Here is a 13,556-nt window from a genome sequence, read left to right as displayed (position 1 = left end):
GTGAGGAGGAGGTGGCAATGGGACCTCCTTGGGGGAGCAATTTTGTGTCAACCAGAGCAGAAATCGCTTAAAATGTTGAAGCCGTTGAGAAAAGGCACACTCAGCAGCTAATATCTTTAGGTTAAAAATGAAAACTACAAGGTCGTTTCTTTTTTTTCCACCCAGTTGGTGGAGGCACCGAGTGAACTGGGTGTGAGGCCGTCTCAGGAGTTAAAGTGTGCTTCAGTTTCACACACCCCGGGGGCCTGGGGAGGCAGCAAGGGCTGCGTAGATGCCTATTCAGTATATATTTTAAAGGAAATCGCTTAAGAAACTTAAAGTTGGTCTAACATGGTGGGATTTCAAGCCTTTGAACTTATCGGTTGCATCTCAGAGAATAAAAATCTTTTCACTGCTCATTTAGACTAAGACTCGCGAAAGCTGGCGTAAAACCAGTGGCGCCCTAACACAAAAGTTTCGGCTTCTTCACTCTGAACTGTCTATTCATGCAAAAAAAAAAAAGTGGGAGTGAGTTATCCGTGGGACTTGCTGGTTTGGAAGGAAACCTGTGTTATTTTGTACCCTGGGCAGCCGTGCAGGCGGCCATCATGGCTCCTCCAGTTTGTCACGGCCACGGAACCAAGGCCTTGGCACTTGTTGGTGCTGAAGTCACACGTCACTTTGGCATTGGTGGCTGAGACAAAGGGGCCAGACACCTGCCAGAGGATGCCCCGTCAGCATCTTGACCAAGGCTGTGGGTGCAGATGCACCAGCCTGAAGGCGTGTTGCCTGGGATGCTGACATGCGAAAACCCACTCATGTGGTCTGCACCGGTAGGGCAGAACCTGAGTCTCTGCCCCGGGGTGCAGGGGGCCTCCAAACCCGCTGGCTGGCCAGTGGTGCAGCTGGGAGAGCCGGGCCACGTTTCTGTTCTGTTCTGTTCCGACTGGCCGAGAATGCACTGTAGTGGGCTGGGAGGAACCTGGGGGCTTGGGACTACTGAAACTGGGAATGGCCTCTCTGCTTCCGAGCATTTGTCAAACTGGATACACGCAGCCCATCCAGACAGACCTGTCGCCTGGTCCACAAGGACCGGGGAGTTGATGATTCAACTGAACCAAGAGAAAATGTCCTCCACATCCTTCTGGGCCATGTTCCTGGGGAGCCCGCTGACGTACAAGTTGGGGTCTTGGTGACCCCTGAGCTCCGGGGAGCACGTGACACCTGAACGGTAGACAGGCGCCGCAGGCAGCGGTTCAGCGAGCGCGCTGCTCTCTCTGAGCTTCGCAGATGCGGGGCTCGCAAAGCCGTTCCCCAGGCCGTGCCCTGCGACTTTACCCCGAATACGTCTTGCAGGTTCCACCTCCCCCGGTGCTGCTGGTCAGACATCCTGGCTCGTGTTCCTAGGGCGGTGGGTAGCAACTCAACCCGTTCTCGCGATGTCGTCGCTCCTGCAGCCTCCAGCCACGTGCTCTTCATGACCCTTAGACGTCCTATTGTTTAAAAATCTGGTGGGCGGGCCGGGGCTCCCTGGTGGAGGGTGAGCGCAGGCAGCATGGTGCTGATGGCTCTGCTCGGCCTTGGCATTGGTGGTGACAGTGGCAGCCACTCCGGTGACAGAGGCGGGGGGAGTGGGGTCTGCACAGCGCCTCCTCTGCCCATGTGACTGGCTCCAGCCCAGGCCCGGGCACCTCCCACCCCTGCGGGTGCACCCATTCAAAATTACTATAGATACACGATAGTTCAGTATCCCTTATTAACTAGCAGCAAAAATGCTTAACATATTAACAAACTATGTTAAGTAACAATGTAGCATGGCATGTAATCATATAATAATAAGTATACATCATATAAATAACTATATACCCAGAAAGAACGCTACACGGGAAGGGAATGTGTCACTCGAGGTTCATGCCAGGAATTCAGGATTGGTGTGGTTTCCACAAGCAGTTACTGCAACTCGCCAAACAAAGGAGGAAAGCTGGGTGGTGGCCCCTTTGGTTGGCAAAACCGGAGCCCCCTCCAGACTCAGGGGTTCTCTGAGACGCACAGGGCCTGGCAGACAGTCATCCTCACGGCTCAGCCATCCTTGCGGCTCAGTCATCCTTGCGGCTCAGTCATCCTCACGGCTCAGTCATCCTCACGGCTCAGCCATCCTCAGGGCTCAGTTATCTTCATGGCTCAATTATCTTCACGGCTCAGTCATCCTCACGGCTCAGACCCACTACAGCGAAGGACATAAGGCAAAATCAGCCAGGAGGTGCTGCCTGGAGGTGACCGGACGCGAGCTTCCGAAAGTCCTCTCTGGGTGCAGCAGGCTGGGACAACAGGCGAGTGAGGCGGCCTCCCAGGGAAGCCCATCAGAGGTTCCTCCCCCAGGGCCTCCCGTGGGTTTTGCTGGGGCAGCTCCCACAGGCCGCCTCTGCTCGGCACACGCCCGAATTCCAGGCTCCAGGAATCCATAGTTCAGCTTAAGTGGCATCGTCTGCACCAACAGCTTGGGCGCAGTGAGCCCCAGTCTGGGTTTTGGGTGTGGCGGGGACAGTCCCGAAACCTAAGTCCCGGGATGGCAGCTGAAGGCCAGCCTCACAAAGGATGTTTTCTATGTTATCTCCATAGCTGAGCCCCCTTGGAAAAACACCAAGCTTCTGACAAAATTTAACGCCCATTCACAAACTGTTGGCGAACTGGAAAGGATCTGCCTCGCCTGGTAAGGACATCTACAAAAAAGCCCAGCGCCGTTGGTCTCCTTGCTCGTGAAACACCCAACGCTCGCCCCCTGAGGCTGGGGATGAGGGGAGGGAGTCACAGGGGGCTTTCCTGTCCTCACTGCGGTGCAAGTCCCAGGTCTGTGTGGTAAAGCCAGAGAAAGACACAAGAGGTAGACGTACAGGAAAGATGAAGACGACTTCTGATCACAGACAGCACAACCTTGTCGACAGAAAAATCTAAGGAATCCACAAAAAATATGATCAGATAGAAATGACTTAGTAAGTTCGCAGGAACAAGGTCGCGATACAAAAATCGACAGAATTTTTATAGACTCTTAAGGAACAGCTGCAACTTCAAATAAAAACACCATTTATGGTAGCTTCTAACATCAAAAAGTACTCAAGGGTCATCTTAACAAAATATGTATAAAAGCTGTACACAGAAAACTCCAAAATATTGCTGAGAAATTTAAAAAATGTTTTTATCCTCACCGAGGACATTTTTCTTCATTGCTGTTAGAGGGAGAGGAAGGGAGGGAGAGAAGCGTCCATGGGTTGTCTGTTGTTCGTGCCTGAACTGGGGGGTCTGTGCCCAGAATGGGGATCGTGCATGTCTGGACCAGGGCTCACGTGTGCCGGCACCGAGAGTCAAACCCCCACCCTGTCAGTTATGGGATGACGCTCCAGCCAACCGCACCGCACCAGCCAGGGTGGGAGAACATCTTTTAAAAGATGTAAATACGTAGGTATATAGACCATGTTGTTGGGAGCAAAGACTCAATGTTTTTTTAAACGCCAATTACCTCCAAATTGATTTGCAGATTCAATGCAATCCCAATTAAAATCCCAGTGGGCTTTTTAGAGAAATAGAGGAACTGACCCTAAAATTTAGATGGAAATGCAAAGAGCCTCCAAAAACCAAATGATTTTGGAAATGAAGAATGAGGTTGGGAGACTCACATTATCTGATGTCGGGACTTGGCATCCATCTACGGTAATTAAGACAGAGTGGTGTGACTGTGGAGGTGGCCGTGTGAGCCCCTGGGACAATACGGACGGGTCTGAAAGCAGACTCATCTGCGTGTACGTACAGGACAGCTCAGTTTGGGGAGAAGTTCTTCTCCATAAATCGTGCAGGAAGCATTGGCTAGCTGCATGGAGAAAAGGGATCTTGGTGTGCACCCTGTACAAAATTAACTCGAAATAGGTCACACACCGTAATGTGAAACTTGCAGATAAACACATAGGGGGGAAGTCTTTGAAACCTTGGGACAGGCAAAGATTTTTAAACCAGACGAAAAGAAAAACCAAACAACCATGCATGATCCATAAAAAAGTGGAAAACTGGACTTCGTTAAAGTTGACACGTTTTACTTTTGGCCAGACACTCTTAAGAGAATAAAGAGACGAGTCGCAGATTTGCAGACAGCGTTTGCATTACAATAAACACGTGGAAAAAATGCCTGGCACCATCAGGCACCCGGGAAGGACAGACAAAAACCATGCGTACTCCCTGGAGTGGCTACAGTTTGAGAACACGAGACACCACGCGTTGCTAGGAACACAGAGCGGGTGGGATTTGCCAGGCTGTTTGTCTGCTCCATGGTGACTTTGTTGGAGAAGTCAGAACGCTGAAGAAGCCCAGGTTTGATGGGGAAAACTCACGGAGCTTCACAGCAAAGGGGGCAGTGTTGGGACGGCTGCCAGGGACCAGACGGGGGATGGAGTCAGGCAAGTGGATGGAGTCAGGCAAGTGGATGGACATGAGCTTCCGGACCACCGATAGCAATAGTTAGAGTAAGGCCTTTGGTTTCAGATACTTAGGTTGCAAAAGAAGAAACGTTCATTGGTGGGCCCAGGATTCAGGGTGGCGAGTTAGGTTAAGAACTGCAGAATAAATGCAAAGAAAGCGGGAAGAAGGGAAGACACAAAATAAGAACAGGTTAATGAAAGAGAAAACAAAGATATGCCGGAAAAAGTAAATAAGACAAAAACTGGTTCCTTGAAAAGACCAAAGGACAGATCAACGCCCCCGCCACTCCCCCACCCTACCTCCCCGTCCACGGAAACTGATTGAGACGAGAATCAGGGGCACAGATGAAATAGAGCTTCCCATGATAAGAGGATATTACAAACACCTTTAAGACTACAACTTGATAACTTCCTAGAAAACTATAACTTATCCACTGTGACTCGGGAAGAAATAAACCTGACTGCTTCTAAACCCATTAAAGAAATGAAAACACTGGATAAAGTCTGCTTTGAGGAAACAGTCAAGCCCAGATGATCCTCCAGATAAGATTTCCTCAACATTCAAGGAACAGATGACCCTGGCATTGCACACACTCTTCCAAGTAGTGGAGATGACGGAAACCCTCTCTGGCGGATTCCCGGAATCTCACATCAACCTGGACGATCATGATACCAAAACCAGACGAGCGAGGTCCAAGACAGGAACATTCCTGGCCAATTTCACTCATGAATATAGATGGAAAAATCCTAAGGGGATATCTGAAAACAGAATCAAGGGATGTACAGAAAAAAAAAAAGGTTTTATTCTGGAAAAATCAATTAATTAAAGGTGAAAAACTATGTTACTGCCTCAGGCAATGCAGAAAAGAAAATGATAAAATTTAACATTCATTTTTTTCCATTAAAAAATCTTAGCAAACTATGATTAGACGAGAATACCCTTAACATAATAAACACAATTTATTTTAAAAACAAACACATACATACCAAATGTTTAAACTTAACAAGATATTAAAAACATTGCCCTTAAAAATCCAATAAATTAGAAAAAAAGAGGAACAACTCAAAGCCACAATCTCACTCTTTCTCTTCCATATGGTGTCAACAAGGTAGGGCAGCAAAATAAGGAAAGGAAGTTCCAGAACTGGAAAGAAAAAAAGTAAAACAGAAACCATTCAGAGAAGCACTTTAACAGGCTTCTTAGAATAAGTACCCCAAGAAGTAGACAGGTAGGTTAATAAAGGGTTTTTACAAAAGTTGCTGCAAAATCAAAATGTGAAGATCAGTGACACTTATCCGATGCTGCTGCACCAACCAACGAGAAGTGGGTAATAAAAATGATATTATTTTGCAACAGTGCTCAGGAATAAACACACAAAAGACAAGCAAGACTTTTTTCTAGAGAACTTAATAAAATTTGCCTAACAGATTAAAGATCTAAATAAATGGAGAGTGACACCATGCTTTGGAAAGTAAAACTTTCCTTTTTCTCCCCCAACTTTGCTGTGAGGTGACTGATGTACAACATTGTATCCCTTCGGCATAAAGGGTTGGTTGGACACACAGATGGCAACATGGTTGCCACCGTAGGGACAGCTACCGACTCGGTCACGCCCCATAATTACCATTTCCTTTCTGTGGTGAGAACATCCAGGATTGACTGTCTTAGCAGCTTTCAAGTATGTAGTACAGTGTTGTTACATAGTATCCCGGTGCAGGGCATATGATTATTTCTCTCATAACTGAGAGTTTGAACCTTTGACCGGCATCTCCCCGTTGTCCCCAACCCCAGCTCCTGGCAACCACCATTTTCTGTTTCCGTGAGAGTAAAAACATGTAAGTTTTATGATACTATGTTACATGTAAATTGTATCATACAGCATTTATGGTTCCCGGACTCACTGCTCTATGTCAGTTCTCTCTACCTACTGGTCTAGGTATTCAATGTTACTCCTGTGAGAATCTCACCAAATTGTTTCTGCCTGGTTTTGGTGGAATTTGGCAAACGGAATCTTTACTTTGCTGATGATAAAATAGTACATGCAATAGCATCTCACGTCCTAAAAGGAAACTGTGCACATCCACTGTGGGCATAAGTGCCCTGGAAAACAGTTCGGGTGGAGGCAGCATCTGTTTTCTGTTGCTACGTAGCAGATTAGCTCAAGACCTCATAAGGCTGAACCAAGAAGTGGACTGGCTTGAGGTCTTGCGTGGTGGCTTGGTGGGAAACTCTGCTTCGAAACCCATTCTTATTGACAAAGTTCAGCTCCTGGGGGTGGAGGACTGGGGTCTCCTTTTCTCAGCACCTGGAAGCTTCCCATGACCTTTGCGTTGGGGGCCATCTACTTCACGCCTGCAGTGATGCGCTGAATCCCCCTCTGACATTTTTTTTTCTGTGACCAGTTAGAGAATTCTCTGCACTTGAGGGGCTCATAGGATTCCGTCAGGCCCACCTGGAAGTTTTTCCTATTTTAAGGTCAGGTAATTTGGTGCCTCGATTATACCTGCCAAGCCTCTTCTGAATCACTGGAAGAAGGTGTGTGTGCAGCTGGAGTTTTGTCAGGGGTACAAGTGGCCTTGAGGCCAACAGGTAACAAACAGAACCTTCCCCAGTCACACAGGTAGGACTGCAATTCGGCCTTGAAGAAAGTGTGACAGCACAGGACAGCACGCGCTGAACACTGGGTCACATGCCAAACAAGCAGACACTAGTCTACAAAGCCGCGTGAGCCAGCGGCCATCACGCTGTGACCCCCGACCTTGCCTGCTGGAGCCTGCAGGGGCCTCTGTCACCTTCCAGCCCCTTCCTTCAATTCCTCGCAGCCTGAGCGGAGACCGGACTATTACTGCCAGTGGCGCTTTGCCGAAAGCTTTGGGACAGCAGAAGATGGCACCACGGAACTTAAAACTAGATGCCCAAGGCCCGAGCCGTGAGGTCCGATGTGCCGGAGAGTCTCCAGCACCAACCACTGACTTTCTGATTCTCCCGCACCAGCCGGGTTTCTAGTAATTCAGTTCAACTCAGACACACTGCCCAGAGTGCGCGTGGACCCCACGGCCGATGAGCCCGGGGTGCCCCCCAACCAGATGCCCAGCGTGAGTCTGGGGCCACCTGCACTTCTGACGCATGGGCCATACATCGGGGGCTCCCATAACCTTCTCTGAAGGTTTGCTCATCTGCAGGAGTGGCTCACAGAATTCAGCAAGACCCTTTTGTTATGTTGACCGGTTTATTAGACGGGATTCAACTCAGGACAGGCGAACGGAAGGGGCACAGAGCGGGTCTGCAGGGGCTGGGGCTTGCGCGGCCTCCCCTCCCTCTCTGGCGGAGCACTCTCCCAGCCCCGCTGTGAATTCCCCGCTGTGAATTCCTCATCACACCTAGCCGTTTAAGAGTCTTTGCAGAGTTTAGGCTTCAGCCCCGTTACTTTGCTGGGGGCTGGTGAGTGGGGCCAGTCCCAACCCTTGAACCGTTGGTCATTCTGGTGACCAGCCGGCTCCCCAGAGGTGGTCGAGGGCCCCACCCCAAGTCCCGTCATGAGCATAAACGCAGGCAGGCTCTCCAGGGGCTCCTTGTGAATAGCAGCTCTGAATCCTCAGGGAATTCCACAGATCTTAGGGCCTGTGTGCCAGGAACCAGGACGGGGGCCAAACCTATCTCAGATTGTACCGCAGGCGTCCTCTGGTGCCCCTGCGGATTCCACGGCCAGCCCTGTGCGGGATGATCAGGTGGCCACTGGCGGGGCGCCAGAGCACCCTCTGGAGAAACGCCACGTTTGGAATTTCGGAGAAGAGGCCTTACGAAGTCATCACAGGAAGATCGGGGCTTGGGTGGTTCTCTCGATGCTCTTTCAAAGTTGGTTCATGGCCTTTTACATTAGTTTGCATTTTAGTTTTCGGCATTAAAAACTCGGAGATTTCTGGTTTCTCTTTAAAGAGTGGAAGGGACCCCAGTAACGGTGCGCTGGCACCGATGGTCTGGAGGCAAGCAGGACTGTCTCTGGGGACACACGCACGCCCTCCAGCTCCCCAGAGTCCCCGCCACACCGCCTTCCTGACACCATTTACCCGAGGGCTTTCTGTTTGTGTAACTGGAGGCTCGGCGTGTGTCCACCAGCGGGGGACCGGGGAAGGCAAAGGCGGGTTCGCATTCCTGCCTCTTGCAACAAACAGAACTCACTGCCGGTCTCAAAACGCTGCCCCGGGTGTTCCTTCCCCCTCACAGTCCAGTTAAGGACTCCTCCCTCCAGGTGTGTGGACAGAAAGGGGACGAACGGAAGGTCTTGAAACCCCTTTGTGAGCTCAGGTGACAACCTCTGGTAGGTGTTTCAGTGACAAATTAAGCAGTTTAAATACACCCAATGTGCATGCCATCCTTGAGTCCTCGTTTTGCTTCGGTTTCATTTTCAGGGTGTATGCTGTCTCCAGTGCAGCCGGCCCCACCCGTGGCTAGAAACATTTCTGTCCCACGGCCTGTTTCTGAGCCCTGGCCGTTCCCCTGGCCCCAGGAAGGCAGCCCGACCGCCCGATTCCTTGGCTTTCTTCTCAGTGCCCCTTCTTGCCTGAGCGTCTTGGAATGTGAAATTCTTTTGTTCAGAGCCCTAAAAATAGCAGGTCGAAATGGTCAACATCGCTCAAGTGTGCCCAGCAAGAGAAAAGGTGTCTTTTCTGTGGTCGTTTCAGAGTTGACTGAAAGAAAAAATGCGAATTCTAATCCCTGAGGGAACTGGTTGTGTTACAGTGTTTACAGAAGGTCGGAGCGGGGAGACGCGGAGCTGTGGGCAGTGGTCAGGTCAGGCCAGCCTTTCAGGGCCTGTTTATTCTGGAAAATGCCTCGCACGCTTCCCCAGAGACCTGGAGGCGGGCCCGTGTCAGTGCAGGGCCCGTGAAAACAAGCCGTTCTGTACGACGTGGAGCGAAATGTATAAAAAAGCTCGTTCTTAGAACTCCCAGGTGGACCTGAGGGACTGGAAATGAACTTGAAAGTGTGAGGACGTCAGAGTAAAAACTACACTAAAAAAAAATATTTAGCTCAACTTTATAACTGATTTAGAGGGTGGACATTCTACAAACATGCAATCTGCTGGGACCCTCTTGTTCTCATTAATTCCCGGCTCAGTAACGAAGTCATGTTTGAGGACCGGGAGGGTGGCTGCCTCCTCAGCGTGTCCCTGACTCTTGCCAGTCAGTCCCAGGAGGGTATGACTTGGTCGGTTTGTGCCCAGCGTCTGCCCGGGGCCTGGTGGGCAGGACGCACCGCCTGGCTGTGGGATGGGCCTCCTGGCAGATGGTCCGCAGATGGGCCATCATGACAGCTTCATACACGTGCTCTGCACCGTGACTCCAAAGTCACTCCGTGAAGCCCCTCAAGTTCACAGGCAGTCCATTTCATGAAGCACACGGAGCGGGGCCTGGTTTCCAAGGACAGCAGTGAATGCCGGGTGGGTGCCCTTCCCGGCTGTCCTGCTGACCAGACTCCTCTCTGCCCGCTGCCCTCTCCCGCAGGGACCTGGTGTGGGGTCTGGGTGACCCGAAGGACACCAGCCATGCTTCTCAGCATTTTTCAAGCTGGATCTGAGAGAGAGAAAGTCCATTTTCTCTGTGCTCCGGGAATAATTAGATGGTGGGGGTAGGGGGGCGTTTGAGCGGCATGAACTCCAAGGTCCAACGCCTGTTGTGCTGCCCCAGTGGGTGGGAGGGAGGGGACGTTCCAGGGCGCGGAGAGCTGTGGTGGCGGTCATCTGCCTCCTGATGCAGACTCTACCCTTGCCTTTCCTTCAAGGTGCTCACCTGGACCCGCCCGACTGCTTCTTGAGCTTAAGCTGGTTTGAATTCAGTTTTTATCATTTACACCGAAGAGAGTATTACAAATACAATCGCCGTCACTAGCAGGGCAAGCGCGAACTCCCCTTTGTCATCCGAAAAGGCAGGTTGAACGTCAGTGTTCGTAGGAATTATTTGGAATTCGAAAGCGTACATTTTTGCTCTCTGAATTTGTCCATTTTAGGTTGTTTTTTAAAAAAAAAAACACACACACACACAGTCACATTCTTCTTGAGATACGAAACTTAAGATGTTCTCGCTGTGTGGGGATGCGTGCTCACCGGGCCCCAGGAACTGGCGGTACTTTGCGCGTGTGAACCCCCCATGGCCTCGCGAAACCCAGCAGATCACGTGCTCTTGTTACCTCATGTTATCGACGTTGAAGTCAAGGCACCGACGGGCTAGGCAGTTCACCCCGGGGAACAGAGCCGTTGAGTGAGAGGCCGGATGTGGACCCCAGCATTCCAAATTCAGGGTCTACGCTTTTCATACAGAAATTTGTGTAAGGATTAAAAGCCATCGGTTTTATCTAGTGATGACCATCACGTGGAAAACTGCATCATAAACTTTTAGTGTTTTGGAATCATCTCTTCTGTTTTCCAAGGCAATTAAAACGGTAGGCGTACCGCACCAGGCATCCGAGACTCCACGACCTGAACCCGGGGAGGGTCGGCTGGGCTCAGCTCCTCTCGTTTCCCGTCTCTGATTCCCCCTCTGGCCGGGCCGTTCTGTGCACGGCTCTGTGGGCCAGCACTGCCCTCTAGAAGCTGGCTAGTGGTCTGATCTTGAACCTGAGAGGGGACCAGGAGAGTGTTGTGAAGCCCTAAGGCCACCTTCCCCATCCTCACAGGTGCGCCAGGGCCCCCCTGCCTCCGGTCAGTAAGAAACCTAATCTCCGCCCAGCTTGTCGTGGTGACCACCGGTGACGTTCGGTAGATCAAACAGAAAGATGGTTGAAGTGCTCAGCCCCACTCGCCCGGCTTCATGCAACTGCTGGAGAATTTTGTGGAAATCCAAAATTGTGACCTCGAGTCTTTGACTAAGTGCTAATTTCCTACCTGTTGCCTTTTATTTGAGCAACTGGTCTCCTTTACTCAGAGGGAAAGAGGGGATTGAAAATCCTTGACCCTCATTTCCTGTGAGATTGTGAAATAAAAAGGTAAACACTGAGCTGAAATGTGGCCGCTCAGAGCAGCTGCCCCTGTTGTGGAGGGGAGACTGCCTTCTTTTCCTTCTCACACACTTTCTTTTCCGGCGGAGAGTCCCCCAGAAAGGAGACACCCCCTGTCGGGGGCGGCCAGGCTGCCCGGCTTGGCAAGGAGAATGTCCAGCCAGATTTGCTTTGTGGGCTGTCTGTAGATATTTTCAAGGGTTACTCAGAATTCAGTCTTTTAAGGAAATCGTTCTGACTGCTTCCGAGGCCTGTCGCTCACTGGTCTGGAGCTCCGGAAGGGAGAGAGGACCTGCCTCACTCGATGACCTTTTTCAGGAGGCGTCTGCAGCTCGGGGTCAGGGCTGCGGCTCGCCATTCCACTCTCCGGAGCCTTGGCTGCCCTGGGTTTCTTCCTTTTTAGGCTTCCTCTGCCTCTAGTGCTGCAGACGGCCAGGCCTCGCTGGTCTGCGGCAGTGACTCACACCCGGCCTTTTTTGCAGGGAGGGACTCAAAGGCAGAGCAAAGCCTCACACAGCTCCCTGAAGGAGGGCCAGGGGCTCCAACAGAACCCAGGGGCACGTGAATCCTTCCGCCGCAGTGCTTGCCCTTGACCTTCTGTTCCAAACTGCAGGGAAAGACTTCTTTGGGGTCCGTGGGCGCTGTTCCGTCCTTCAGCGACCAGGCCCCTGTGTGAAATCGTAAGATATACGTACATGTAGGGGTCTCTGTCTGGCTTCTCATATTTAGTCTTTGACCTTGGTTCCCAACACAGAACCCCTACATTTCTTGTGACTTCCTGGGTGATGGGAACAGCTTTTGTCCTAACGAGGGGACTCCTGGTGACCAGAAAGACCAAGCCATGACTCGAAGCTTGGAACTTTCACCCCCCCAGGCCCCATCCTCTGGAGAGGGGAGGGGCCTGTTGGCACTTGGCACGTAGAATATTCTCTCTGCGCAGCCCCTCCCTCTCTCTCCCCTTGGGGGCCCCTTCTCGTCAGCCTAGCTGTTGGCTGACTCCCTGTTGGCTGACTCCCCGACTCTCCCGGACTTCCTTTCCCTCTCACCCTGAGATACAAGGCACTGGAAGTAGCTTTTATCTGTGTTAAATGGTACGCAGTGTTTTTCCTCTTGGCCTTGTTTCCTCAACAAGTTCACATTTTGTCAGATTTTACTGACTTCGCACAGGGTAGGAATGCTGATAATTTATTTTTTCCACATGAACTATTTCCCTCCTCCTCCTTAAACAACAACAAACTTTTTAATAACGTTGTTCTTTTTTTTTTTAAACAAAAGGCCTTGGCTCAAAATCCTCAAAAGCCACGGCCACCAGCTGAGATCCCGAAATGACCCACATGCGGTGCTAGGGGAGAGGGAAATAAATAAATCCCTTTCCAAGAAGTTTGGCCTTGAAGGAACATTCGAGAACAAAACTGCCGGCCCCTTGCCATCCTCCGCCTTCTGTTTGGGTTGGCTCTGGTCCCACCCTGCCGTCTTCACTCTTGACCACCCAATGCCCAAAACAAGTTTACGTCTCAATTAAATCGTTTACAGTTCGCTTTGGGGGGGGTGCCTTTTACTAAGTATGTACTTATGTCTGAGACCTTGTCTCCCAAGCAGTTTTTTTAACCCTCTCCCCTGAGGATACGTCTATTGATTTTAGAGAGAGTGGAATTGTTGTGGGGGAGGGAGAGAAAGAGAGGCACTGATGTGAGAGAGAAACATCGCGGTTGCCTAGGCACGTGCCCTGACCGGGGGAGCTAACCCATGACCGTTTGGTGTGCTGGTGAACGTGCCGTCCAACCGAGCTATCCGGGCGGGGCACCAAATGTCATTTTAAAAAACTTGATAACTTGTACACATCTTAGAGTTCCGAGGTCATAGGTTTTCTTTTCTTCCTTCCTTTTTAAGCCTAGTTTGTAAGAGCGAGGCCAGCTCACACAGGTTAAAGTGAATTACTCACAGTTCACAGGGATAGTGAGACTTAATTCGTTCCATGCAGTTTGAGAACCTCTGGTCTCTGTCTGACAGACCCACATGAGCTTTGAGACATAACAAGGTTCTGCCTGGGCAGCTGGAGCGGAGCAGAGACCAGCGAGCTCCCGTCGGGTCCCTGAGAGGCGTCAGTTCGAGGCCAGTTT

General features: G+C 50.8%; 1 pseudogene; it reads right to left on the bottom strand.

Annotated features, from left to right (window-relative positions):
• Positions 1-512: 512 nt before the first annotated feature.
• Positions 513-11,794, bottom strand: LOC118998110 (ELAV-like protein 1; annotated as a pseudogene).
• Positions 11,795-13,556: the final 1,762 nt, after the last annotated feature.

The sequence above is a fragment of the Sturnira hondurensis genome, unplaced genomic scaffold (genome assembly GCF_014824575.4).
Source record: "Sturnira hondurensis isolate 20B ecotype Veracruz unplaced genomic scaffold, ASM1482457v3 Scaffold0013931, whole genome shotgun sequence".
Classification (NCBI taxonomy): domain Eukaryota; kingdom Metazoa; phylum Chordata; class Mammalia; order Chiroptera; family Phyllostomidae; genus Sturnira; species Sturnira hondurensis.
The sequence above is the reverse complement of the archived record's forward strand: the minus strand, read 5'-3'. Positions and strand labels throughout refer to the sequence as shown.